A 13,207-nucleotide genomic window follows, 5' to 3' on the forward strand; every position below is an offset into this window, starting at 1 on the left:
CAAGGGAGTAAAATCTACACTACAGGAGGGCTTTGCAGTGTAACTTCTTATTTTACTGATGTACTGCAGCACCACCTTTCTCATCCTATCCACACACAATCCCAAACTAATCACAATGGTGCTCGGACAATGCCCTGGTATCTGCAGGTTGCCCTGTAATCGTCCTTCCTAATTTATATCATCCTTTACAGCAGCACGAAGACCAACTTGCCATCTCATTATCCCAACCCCCACCTGCTGCGATTTAGCATCTTCCAGTCCTTTGCCCTCAATCCAAGTAATGACCTGTGCCCAAACCTTCCATGGTGTAAACCCTGCCAGTGGCAGAATCGTACTCCAGATGAATTTGACCCACAGCACCTTGAGCAAAATCCAGGCCCGTCCATGGGAGAAATGCTTACAAGCAGCAGTGTTACAGAACATTTAAGTCTGAGAGTGTTTAGCCTCTTAAGGGGGATTTTAATTTGCACAGTTCACTAATCAGGGATTGTTACCATACCAACAGTTAATCACGTGGCCAAATGCCCACCATATCTTAGGAATATTCGAGAGGTCTTAAAGCCATATCTCAAGTTTTCCTAGAAATTTTACTGTCACTCTCCCTGGCCTAGCCTAACTGAAAGACCACCTGCTTGGTAAGAAAAACAAGGAAAACTATGGCTTTCAATAAGCTTATTGCAAAGAAAGGGATCCTTGCTCAGTCCTTGCTGCTTCTCTCCTACTCTGGGTTAAGATGGGCTTCCAAAAGGGAAGCAAACACCGCATGCTGGAAGGAAACAGTTTTGTTCATTCTGAATAGGCTTCCTAAGCCCACTGATCAGACCTGCAGTGATGTCAACAGGCTGGCACAGCAACACTGACTTGAAGAAATCTGCAGTACATGCTCAGGCCCCACTGGCAGCATAGCTCTCATAGCGCTAGAACAGCCTCTGCCCACCCCATGTGGAAGAAGGCTGTTTGCCATCCAGCCTCACAGCAGAGTCATGCCCTTTGTTTAGATGAGATCAGAAAGCAAACGCTGAGAATTCAAATATCCCATTGCGTTACGCCCAGACCATGGATGTGTAAACAGCCAACTCTAGCATCTTGGATCTGTATGAGGAAAAACATCCTGAAAAGAAACTGTGCTCCAGGAAATGGAGCGGCTTGTGCTGGGATCAGGAATCCTATCCTCCGATTCTCACACTAGTACCTCATACAGGGAATCATGCTGCTGACTATGCCTCTCAAGTGATTCATCCCTAACATCCCTAACTCAGAAAACAATCCCCTGAATCTTTGGAATCTACATCCTAATTCTTTTGATGCTTGCCAGATAAACCAGTTTCGATATCCTCTACATATCTGAATTGCTGTTAGTGATTGATCTGTCTGGATTTTGATGGAATGGTTCTGAGGCGATTCATATATTTCTTTTTTTTGTAAGTATTTGGGTGTTGATACAGAATGGCAGAGTATGCTTCTCCCATCGCAGCAGACAGCACATGGCAGGACAGCTCTTCTGAATGACAAAAGCACCTCATGGAGAGGGAGCTGCCTTTGGTTTCAGCCATGATTCAGATTTGTTTACATTTTGTGAAACCTCAGGAAAAGAGGATAAAAGCTTCGGTTCAATTGAAGTCATGTTGCTAACCTTCAGTGCTAATAATTAACTCAATTATGCTGAATTAATTTGATGTAATTATTGGTGATGGCACAAAGACAGTGGCCCAGAGAAAGTTTGAGAGACAGGAGGAACAGAAGTCTTAACAATACAAAATACCCCGTAAATAGCGCTTTTTTTTTTTGCCAGAATGAGTCAAAGACAAAATGAGTTCATTACAGTCATCTAGCTTTACTCAACCCTCCAAATTACCCCAATACCCAGACAAATAGCTGTGAAATCCAGCAAGTGAACTAGAATTAAAACACGCCCTGATGAATTTGACACAGCACTCAGTGCAAGCGTCTTTCCCCATCCTATTATCTAAACAATACAGATTTAATAATATATTTAAGAGAGCCACAATGCTTTGCCTTTAACTGAAGACATTAATTAAAAGCATTTTCTTGTTGCAGTGTTGTCAATTGGGTGCTTTTTGATGAACAATCTGGAGAAAGCTTATGGAGTCTTTTCATTTGATCTGCAGTTTTATCCAGTACTTTCCAGACTTATTCAGTTCAAAATAAACATAGCAACTATAAAACAAACAGCTATCTTTCTGCTTCCCCATTTAATATTTGTGATTTGCTTTGAAAAAGTACAATAGAACTCCATTTTTTGTTATGAAAAACATAGAGTTTACTGTGGCTTTTTTAATTTTCTTGTGAGTTAAAGTCATGAGAAGAAAATAATTAGGTGTGATTGTCTTAGGTGTTGGGGAAAAAAATAGAAAAAGAAAAATAAGAAATAACATACAAATTACTGCTTTAAGTATTGCCAGAATCTCTACAGGACTTTCTCACCTCCTCCCTCCACTACTGGAGGATGCACACCCAGGCTGCTGTTCCACTTCCATTTACAGTCTGGTCAGATGCCACGGACCGAGGGTGCATTTACCAATATAAAATTCACGAGACAGAACACCAAATATTGCAACCAAGTTGAAGACATAAGCCTCTTACGTCTCAGACTACGAGTGATCGGTAGTGTGTTGCGTTTCCCATTCCTGAGCCTGTCCACCTTGAGTGCCTAGAGTATGCCACCCACATGCCCCCAGCCTTGTACATGAGCTGCCTGAGGCAAACCTCTCGTTGCCTTGTTCCCCCCAGGCTTCTCTGCGCATATGGATTGAGCACCACGGGCGGTTATTTTCCTGCTGTAAAGAATTCAAAAATTGAGTTTGGATTACAGCATCAATATATTTGATATTTTTACAGACTGGGAGGACTGAAAATATTTAACTATGAAGAGTGTTGTACCTCAACCTGCCTTGCTTCAGTTTGACATCCTGCTTGTTTCACATCTGTTAATGTTGTAAGTATACAGACTTCTCAACTTCTACTGCATTTCAACTGTCCTTGGGGACAAAAATATTACCTCCAAAATCACCAGTTGCTTCTGAGGTACACTTTAAAAATAATGATTTAATATAATTGCACTGTGGTTTAACTGAAATGCAATATATATCATTATTCACAAATTTTATTTGCCTCCTCACAGTTTTTCCTTCCATTTCTTTCTAGTTAATTCAGCAAATTTTTCCTTTTTCTTTACTATTATTGGCTTGGTTCAGTTACCTCACTGGCAATATATATATATGTATATAAATATACTTATATATATTATATAAATATACATGTATATAAATATGCATATATATAAAATAATCTAGTAAGATACAAGCCCTAACAGATGCATACAAAAATAGTAGTGAATAAACCATTCAATTTCCACATATTGAGCTGCCACAGAAAATATTTGGAATTCTGTGGGTGGACTCAAGAGCCACAAGAAATTCTTCTAATATTAGTAAATGCAGCCATCACACAAACAGGCACAAAGAATTGAACAAAGCTGAGCCATTCTGCACCATACTGGTTTTAGTCTTGGGAATGTGATAATGCTTTGAGAAAAGAAATCTAATGAATAATCCCTGGAGGAGATCAAAGCAGCATGTAATAACAGATCGATAAAATAATCGGGTAATGAGAACCCAGCCGTGTTTACGTAGGCCTGTTTCTGCAAGTGACTGGCTTCAGCTGAGACAGCCGAGGTAGTGAAGACCAGGCATTATTTTTTTCCTCTCTCCAATCAAAATAAGTCAGGTTGAGAAGCAACCAACCAGTCCAGCTCTGAGAACTGAAGGAGAGAGGATTACAAAGGGCAGGTAGCATGCCCTGCAACCAGCCGGAGAGAAGCACAGCCAGAACTTTTTTAGCCAGCACAGAAGGAAGAAGAGCAGCTGTATGCGGTCTGACATTCTAAAGCCACTTCACATCCATCTGTCGATGCAAAGGGTGCTTGCATGAGTTCATCAGCTTTTCCCTGACAACAGCCCATGCCTTCATCTAGAGCTCCCTCTTCTCACACCCCTAGCCTGCTTTTCATCTCTGTCGTCACAGACTTGATTTTCCCTTTCATGGATTTATGCTTGAAAAAGCATCACTGCCTCAATTGTCTATTTTCAGCCTGTATTTAAGAAAACCCTTTGGTTCCATTTGTAGCCACATCCTGTCTCTGCCTCCCCCTCTTTCTGTTCCTAAATATAAGGCTGATGCAGTTTGATGTGACATGACAAAATAGCACATTTGCATCGGCAGAAACTTTCTCTCAACAGCAGTAATTAAAGGGAGTAGATGAGACATCACTGAAATTGGTGTTTACTTAGCCTGCAAATAAAAGACTTAAAGAGGACTTGAGAGGGATGTTCAAGTGTCAAGAACATGAAATTCATTGATGAGTGCCTCCTTTTACATTCTTCCCTACTGCAAAAGCAAATTGTAGCTCAAACAATGTAATCTATTTAAAGAGGGGGAAAAAAAAGGAGAGACTTATATAGTCTATATTCCTCACCAGTGAAAATCACTTAATGCATTTCTCTGAATTATAAATAGTACCAAGACACACTTGTGGTTACACATATGACAAGGTCATTGAATCTGAAACTACAAAGCTCAGGCTCTCAAATTGAGTAGAAGACTGAGATCTCATTGACTACAGTGAAAATTAGGAACTGAAACACTTCAGTTTTGAGTAGAGTTTGAGCAGATAGGCACTCACCTTCACCTACAAGAGAGATTTTTGTTAATTGTCAAAGGCAGGAACTCAGAAATAGTGGTCCAGGGTTCTGAATTCAACAATTTCAGCAGGATTCATATAACGGATTAAAAACACATTTCTTCAAAGCTTACAAAATAATATACCGTAATTGATTTTGCTGCGTGAATGTACTGCACATACTTGACAGCTACTGTCAGCTTCCTGCAGTTTCCTCTATTACAGGTAACAGCAATAGAAGGCAGTGGTGGTAGGATAGCAGCATTTGGAAGCTGAGGGGTTATTCTTGGTGTTAGAAAGTCACTTGAGTTTACTTAATCCTTATGAAGCATTCACAGAAGGGTCTGATGGATGTTCCACAGGCCACAGGATTTAACAGCCATACTTTAAAGTAGAGCTTCCTGCTCTCGGGAGAATCTTCCTTTCTTTTCTTGTTTACATGAGGCTATTCTTTTAAATCCATCTGTGACTGGCACAACCACTCTGCTTAAAACTGGCAGACCACATTTTGAACAGGCTCATTTCCATCCTAAAGCAGATGGCATCAAGAACAGAGTAGGCCAGAAAAATCAGTTTGCATATTATGCTTTGTTTTTTATGGGTCATATTACCATTCAAAGCCATCAAAATGGCAACCCATATGCAATGTGTCTGCCATTGGAACTGAATGATATGCTAGAATAACCTCAGTGTGGCTCGTTATAAATAGTCTGATTAACCATTAAGTAAACTCTGATACTAAAAAATCAAACATTTTCCTTGCTAACAAGATTTTGACTTTAACTGATCAAGGAAATGGTTTTAGTGAACCAAAGAGGAAAAGCCATCATCTCATCTTCATCCCTGAACAACTGTATCGGCAAGCTCTCTTGGCAGAAAATAGTTCAGCATCTATGCCAAATACTCTCTTAATAACTACGCCAGGTGCAGATGTTGGCTATGTAACGTGTTCCAACTTTGTTTTAAAGACAATTTTCTGGCACGTAGAACATCTATTATTCTTGTACCAAAAAACACATGCAAAGAGCTCTTCGTACCCCTATTTTTTCCCCAAAGTCAGTAGGAACACTCTCATAGAAATAAGACACGCCATTAGCAACATACGTAAGTGATCAAATCAGCAGAGAGCTGTATCCTAAGAATACTAAAGCGATGCTGAAACAAGGTCAGAAACATGGCGTTCTGCTTCCAGCCTCCCACCCATATGCTGCCTCCCCGCAACAGCCCAGCGGCCAATTGCTGGATCCCATATACTACAGAAGGTACACCCCAGATGCTCCAGAAGCCATGCTTCCACATTTACAGGCTTTGAAGCAGGCAGGTCTACTACCGTGAGAAGTCTTAAATGGTAAGGACATATTTCAAATGTCTTCTGCTATGTCATCACTGCACCTGAAGCTCAAACAACTGTTATGCTAAATAACAGCAAGGGCCACCACCCTATATCATTAACAAAGTTTTTCCGTTCAAGTTTTATCCCCTCCCTATGGGAATGTTCTGGCTAAGGCACAATACCAATATTCCAGGTGTTTATTCTCAACTAAATACAAGACACACAGGAAGAGCAGATTTCGTCCAAGATGCTGAAATTACTGATCCAGTTGTAATCTTGATAAACACATGAAAATATTGCTCCATTTGGCATCTTTACGGACAATTTAGAATTGAGGTTCTGCTACCGTATTTGTCAGCATGGCTGGAAGGAAAATAGGGGTGTTCCTGAATACAAAACACTATTTGGAAATTGCTCCTGCAAACATGCACAGCTTTAACAAATTGCATCAGCTCCATTTCTACCATTTGTTCGTGATTTCACATTTTCGCCTTTTTCCCTACATGGGGCAAATAGGCTCCTAATGATTTCCATAAAACCAAAAGAAAAAAAAATAATCACTTACAGCATTCAAAGCAAAGGAACTTTAATTATCTTCACGGATTAGGTCTGTCGAAGTCCAACAGCAAGCAAGAGACCTGCAGAGAAGAATCAATTTTCATTACCTGGTTCTCCCCAACTCACTACTTAAAGTACCATCAATAAAGAAGTGCAGAGGAGCCCATCCACAGCACACATTTCAAATTCACCAGCACATAAGCTTTCACTTAACTAGTTACATTACCCATGAATTCATGGCCTTGAGATGAATGGGTTATTGCTTTCAGTAATCTACTCAAAACACTTTTTAATAAATATATACTACAAAATATAAGAAGAGTAATTCCAAAGCACTCAGTGGAACCAAAGCTTCAATATTTCCCGTTAAATACTTTCTTACCTGCAGAAACTCTTAACTATTTTAAAGAACCACAGTTTCTAGTACTCAGAACTTTGTAAAATGATAATTTCACAAAGAATTTCATATTTGTAACAGCAGAACACTGCTTTGGAAAAAAAAACATGCTTCAACAGTGGGACAACCCAGCAGCTTCTGAGTAAAATTCAAGAACTTCTAGGCCTACACGGTCATTTGGCATTCCACTGCCACAGCGCTGCAATCTCATCTCAAAGCGCTCAAGTGCCCTTCTGCAGGAAGGAGCAGAGGAATAACTTCTTGAATACCCGATTTGCAGCACCAGCCCTTGCTTTTAGAAGTTAGCTGCCAGAAGGCTGCAGAAAACTAGAAATGACTTCCTTGACAGTTGCTATTTTAACTGAAAACAAGCAATGCACAACAAACAGAGCTGCATAAATGTTCTATGTTATATCAGACAAACAGCATCTGAGAATCTTCCCTTTTATACTATTTTTAAACATTTTAACAGTATGCCATATTGCTTTGGAGTTGCACCTTGCTGTTGTTGCTGGATGACTCACATTCAGTCCTAACAGGGGAATTCAGGCCTCTTCTCCACCTGCCTCTGTAACAGTTTAGTTTTCTGCATTAGCTCACCCCTCCTTCCACTGCGTATGGACATGTGGCTCTACAAGAAATTCCTGCTTTATCAAATATTTGATGGCACTATAAGAGAATCAAGGAGACAAATTCTCTGAAGTCAACGCTAATTCCTTTAGTTAGAAGTTAACTTCACTGAACTTGAGAGAGAACTGTACTGGCTATCCAAAGACAAACGGATCAAGAATTACTCAGGTCATCTGCTACTCCACAAACTTTCATAAAACAAACTTGAAACAAAAGCCCTGAAGACACCCATGACAGAAGAACCTGGGCTGATTTATTGTGCCTTCCTGTGACAGACAGAAGTTTTTGAGAAATCTGATTTACAGATGCAGACATTTACAGAATTTCGATCAGAGACAACTATTGGCAAGGGTGAAAATCCAGAATTTTTTCAATTAAGAATATCATAACTTGGTCACATAATGGCTGACAACAGCTTGGGATACTTATTTTTTAGTATCTATGGGCACCCATAATTATTCACTGAAGGAATATAAATTGGAAAAATGTCGGTTCCAAGAATTGAAGCATTCAAAATTGCACTTTAGTTGTGATTGTAGGAGATGCTTTGTTTGCAGCCAAGGCCTATGCCTCCCTTCTTACAAGGCATCTGAGCAAAGCCTTTGCCATCCACCCACACAGCTCCCGCTGCCACCCATTTTCTCAGCCTGCATCATTAGCAGCCAGTGCCCCTTTCCCTGGGCTCAGTGTTGCCCTACTACTGCTCATCCATGCCACAAAAACACATTCCTAACCCACTGCTTTGTCTGTCAGTCTTCTCTTCACATTCCCGTTCTGCCTCTCCCTTCCATTACATAAATACAGGACAACCTGCTTTCATTTTCGAGTCCCTCATAACCTCTCTCACCCTAATTGTCTTACCAGAGATGCAGAATTCTGCCTCTAATTTGCAAATTTATGTTCTTATTCATTACTGCACATATTCTTTATGCTTAGTCCTTGCCTTGATGCCTCAAGAATTTGAAGAGCCAATCATTACCCCTAAAAAAAACAAAACTAAATTTCTCTTTTGCTGGACTAATAATCTGAACTAATAAATACAACAAATAAAAACACCTGGTAAGACTGATATGACGAGACAGCTTCTTTCAAGATATTCACAGATAAATTTCTCATAGGAGATTGAAAACAAGGACCCAGAAGAGCAGATTCAACTTCAGTTAAAAGCCAGTGGTGAGCCCACTGAGGCCTTCCAGTCCTGGTAGAAGAACGGAGTGCTGACAAATACCTGGATGTTATTTTCATCCATCAGCTGAATTTTCTTTTCTAAATAGCAGGTAGGAACTTTGAAGTATCTTACATCAGTGCTGTAGAAAACCTCTTATTTAGCCTTGTTAATTAACAGTTTGTAGATATGTCTGCAGTTAGTTATCCCAGTAGGACATTTACGATGCCCTTTCAGAAGTACATTGTCCTTTGCTGTTAACATGTGGCTAATATAATAGCCAAAGAGGAACGCAATTAACTTCTCCATGGGCTGAAATTTAAACCAGCAATTAATTCTATAATTCACTTAGCAGAGCATCAGGCACTTCCGCTCCGAAAGCTGTCCAAGTCTATTCAAAATACACCCTAGCTTGGGGAACACAAAATAATCGCAGTTACCGCACGTCACGTTTAGTGATAAATATTGCTTACGGTCTAACCTTAATTTCTGCCTTGAAAATATAGAAGTCTTTAAAAGAAGTTATTCCATATCAAACAACTTTCCTTTACATTGTGAGAAGCATACAAAGGAGCACGGACATGCGAATTACGCTCCTAATATGTTTACTAGCTGGTGTAAGTTGGCTAAAGCCAATAATCTCCAACTTGCTGTGCGTTTTATACCAGCTACAGACCCGGTGTCTTGTCTCAGAATACCAAGCGCTCGTTTTCACGCATCACACTGGCAATATTTCTGGTTATTCAAACACCACCGATGTAAACAGCTGCAGCCCGGAACACTGCTTGCGTGGTGCTGTTTATGTTAGAATATAACCAAATGTAGCTTGATTTTAAAAATAAATAATGTGCTCCCTAAACCAATGTCTGAGGAAACACAGGCTTGTTTGTATTTGTCAGCACAGCCATACTTCCAAGCAAAACTCTGAGCACATGTTCACTTCTGTGTAGGACTGAACAAAACATTCTTGTATTGCTGCTCAATTGTTTATTTATAATAGATCAAACTTGTCCAAAAGAAATAGAAAATACTATATTGAAATTATAGTAAGATTTCAATATTCAGTGTTGCAAATTTCAAAACCAAATACAATTTGTTGTATGAAACCAGGTAGAAACCTGGTATTTCTAACATACCAGAAATCGTATATCACAAAGTTTAAAATGAAAAATGATGGGTAGGAGAAAGAAACAGGATTACCCACAAATGTCTGAGGCATAAAAATACAAAAATCTGATCTAAAGACCAATTAAATTAATAAAAGCTGTCAGAGGCAGGAACAGAGTTCAGAAATTTGAAGTAAAATAGCACTGAGGTACCTTAACCTTTATACCTTGGGTGTCCTGGAAAATTCCAATTTCTGAACAACAAAAAAATCCCTGAGTATTTTCAGTCCGCAATATATGTTTATCGTTATGTAAATTTGTGTGGGTGGGCAGAAAAAATTGAAGCCACATATACATTATTTTCAAACAAGCTGCCAATGTTTGTTAGTTGCATCAGTCCCATGAACTCGCAACATGCCACTGGCTCTGCACGCTGCACCTCCGCTTCCCACTGTGGTTAGAAGCGCAGGGCTAGGAACAGAAGCAACCGACGTTCTCATTTCCTCCTTCGGCACGGCACACCGGTCAGCTTTGATCAAGAAAAACACTTCCATAATGAACCTACGAGATTTCCTCCTCACTTGTTTGCAATGAAAGAGTTAACATCCGTGACCCAAATATGGAGACCCATTTTAAACTTGCTGAAAATTGCTTTTTAATCCTAGCTCTCGAGGATTTCCTTTGAAACCATCTGCCACGCACGCTCGGTGCTCCTTTCCTGTATATATGCAGGATTACTAGAACATGGATTCTTTTGTGTAACTTAATACATTTCGGCGCATTAAAAAAATAGTTTGATTTCAATTGTATACCAGAAAATGACTACAAGTCAAAAGCAGCGATAAGTTGAGAGCAAAGCCAGACAGCTGTGTGTACCTTATTTGCCGCAGTATTGATATTGCGATTCCAATTCGGCCAGACACCGTGCAGGATTTCAGCAAATAGCTCTGAGTCAATTAACTAATGTAACTCATGCACACGCTTAAAATTAAGCTCAAGCATTTTCCAGGATGTGGAAGATTTAAGCATGCACCTTCCCAACTAGAAAGCAGACTGAAGACTGGAAGGTAGAATTAATGACACCATGATTAGAGAAGAGGAAAGATTTCTAAACGTTCTTACATCTTTTGTCCAGTCTTTTTTATTTGGGATGAAAATTTCTGCAGTTGTGCTTTTCTAGGACAAGTACTGAGAAAGTGATAAAGTCACAATCCTAAACACACTGAACTTTAAAATTGATGCTTATGATACAAATACTTCAGCGATCACTCAAACCAGGAAACAAACATACAACGTACTGCTTCTTACCAGGGCAATCACAGCCAGAGCGCCTGAAACTAGCAAGCGGGCAGCAACATACATTTATAATTGACTTCTTGGGTCAATGCATAAAGTCAGAACTCAAAGTCCTAACAACAAAAAAAAGAGCATTTTCAATATGAAATGCTTTTTAAAAAGTAGTAATTTGTCTGCAAGCATTTCAAGAATGGGAAATTAGGCAAGTTATTTGCATAGTTTTAATTGTGTAAGATGACACTAGCATTTCAGAAGACAGGCCATAGCCTGTAAGTGTCTTATCATTAGTCCTTTTCATGGTGAAGTCACCTACTACCTAATAAAAGTGAACAGCAAGACAGAATTCCACACCAGAACTTTCCCCTTCTCAGCGAAGACAGATCTCCGTACCCTTAGATGCATTTTTCCCGCAAATGAGCAATCAGTGCTAGAAATTATTAATATACAGGAGATCTCCACATGCAGATGTTGGAAGAATGCAGAAAGAGAAAGCAAATCATTTTGTTTCAGCAATAACAGATGTTGGTGCATCATCCTGCAGACACGTTACTTTTAATACAAAGCAGCTCATAACGTGAGCGAGGGGGTGAGGATGGAATCAATGCCCAATCACCCGGTTATTTCAGTGTTTACATTTTAATGAGCTTCCTGCATGACTCCGTCCTTATAATTTTCCTTCTCTAATAGTCATATGAAATCAGTTTTGTCTTAAGCAACAGTGAACAGAAGTTCAGCTGCCTAAGATGGCTGCTAGGAGGTTCTTTAGAATGACGCTATCCTGTCATCCATTTCTGCACAAACCCAAAGCCATTCCCAAGCTCCTGTGGCACTACTTGGGATTGGACTCAAGTGACTCAACAGCTTCATGTCCTTTTCAGCTGCTTGTAAGGCAAATAGTTCCTAAAAGACTGTAACAGTACCATGGCACTTGCAGACAGCTCAGTGCTACAGAAAACAAACAAACGCGTAACAGATAAATTTAAACCACCTTTGTCTGGCTAAGGGACAGACTAAATGGAGCCTGAGCCACACTCCAGCTTGGGATAGGTAATCCACACAGCACCTTATTTTCTTTCCACTCCCTTAAGCCCAGCCAATGATGTTGAGACAACAGAAAGCCATCAGGGACTGAGTGAGGCCACTGTTGTGGCTGCAGAGTAGAAAATGCAACAAATGTGCACTTAGCTCCCGCCTCTCGTTCTCACCAAGTCCATCTCTCCACGCACAGCGCCACGAGACAGAAAGGCACAGGCACAAACCTACACAGTGCCACGCACGGGCAGGGCAAGGGCCGCAGGAGTTGAGCGCGAGAGGGCCCAGCACTCGTCCTGCAGACGGAGCTGCTGCTGGAGCAGCCGAGTGCTCCTCTGCGAAGGGGCAGGAAGCCACGCAACCACCAAGTAGTTAACAGAAGTTAGCCGGAAAAGCTTGCATGAGGCAGATGGGAAAATTCGGATGCTGATAAATCCTCTGGAATCTGCTGAGCTGCACAGCCACATGGAGGCAAACCGAAGCTTACCGCGGGCTGGGACAAGAGCCCCCTTCTTTTTGCTGACATGCACTGGATGGCAGCGCTGCCACAGTGCCTTCCCAGCCACAGCTGTCAGCGCAGATACAGTTTCCCTTCAGATGCACACACTTCTTTTCAAGGCCACAGACTGCCACTGTATCACCTCAGGGTCTCATTTACAGACTCTTTCAGTCCCACTTCCCTTTATAGCGAATTAAATTGATTGTCATTAGGAGCACAGGGAAAAAGAAAAGCTACCAGCAGCCTTTAGACAGCTGCAATGAGAAGCGCGCCGCAGCCAGCGCCAGCAGTGCAGCAGGCACACACCCCATGGATGTGATATGGGCTCGCAGTCTGAGCACCCCATCGCTCCTGGACGACACACTGTCTTCAGCGTTGGTATTTTTGGAAGAAATATGCTTAGCAGTGTATAATATGGCTCCTTGTTAACACTACATGAACTCCACAAGCAGCTAACTTCCCAGAAGGACCTGGCCGAAGGTAAAGTTGCCC

The 13,207-nt window shown here is 40.8% G+C and overlaps 1 protein-coding gene across 8 annotated transcripts in view; it reads right to left on the reverse strand.

Moving 5' to 3' along the window:
• Positions 1-13,207, reverse strand: part of LYRM9 (LYR motif containing 9) — a 37,063-nt gene that overhangs the window by 19,184 nt on the left and 4,672 nt on the right. For 6 of the 8 annotated variants that reach the window (XR_014318846.1, XM_082776026.1, XM_082776030.1 and 3 more), the window contains exon 2: positions 6,598-6,670. The gene's annotated coding sequence lies outside the window, so the exon portion shown is untranslated. Of the gene's footprint in view, positions 1-6,597; positions 6,671-11,196; positions 11,298-13,207 lie in introns of all 8 variants that reach the window. The other 2 variants (XM_082776029.1, XM_082776027.1) reach the window with 1 other exon arrangement.

The sequence above is a fragment of the Aythya marila genome, assembly GCF_965140915.1.
Source record: "Aythya marila genome assembly, chromosome: 20".
Taxonomy (NCBI): Eukaryota; Metazoa; Chordata; class Aves; order Anseriformes; family Anatidae; genus Aythya; species Aythya marila.